Source organism: Etheostoma spectabile, unplaced genomic scaffold (genome assembly GCF_008692095.1).
Source record: "Etheostoma spectabile isolate EspeVRDwgs_2016 unplaced genomic scaffold, UIUC_Espe_1.0 scaffold463, whole genome shotgun sequence".
Classification (NCBI taxonomy): domain Eukaryota; kingdom Metazoa; phylum Chordata; class Actinopteri; order Perciformes; family Percidae; genus Etheostoma; species Etheostoma spectabile.
The window spans coordinates 15592-15830 of record NW_022605615.1 but is presented as its reverse complement, the minus strand read 5'-3'; positions in this window follow the sequence as shown (position 1 = coordinate 15830).

Here is a 239-nt window from a genome sequence, read left to right as displayed (position 1 = left end):
ATTGAATGAAAATATACTTTTTATTATTTTATGAAGTTTACTAAACTTTGAATTGTGTTATCAGATGGCAACGTCCCCACCAGCCAGACCGGTACCCGTCTGTTCTCCATCTAAAAAGGTGATTTGGAGAACTAACTATTAACTTTTAAATGTTTAAGTGACTGCATTTGTTTGTTTTTGTGTGATTCCCAAAATACAGACAATACCACAACAAACCCCCAAAACACACACACACACAC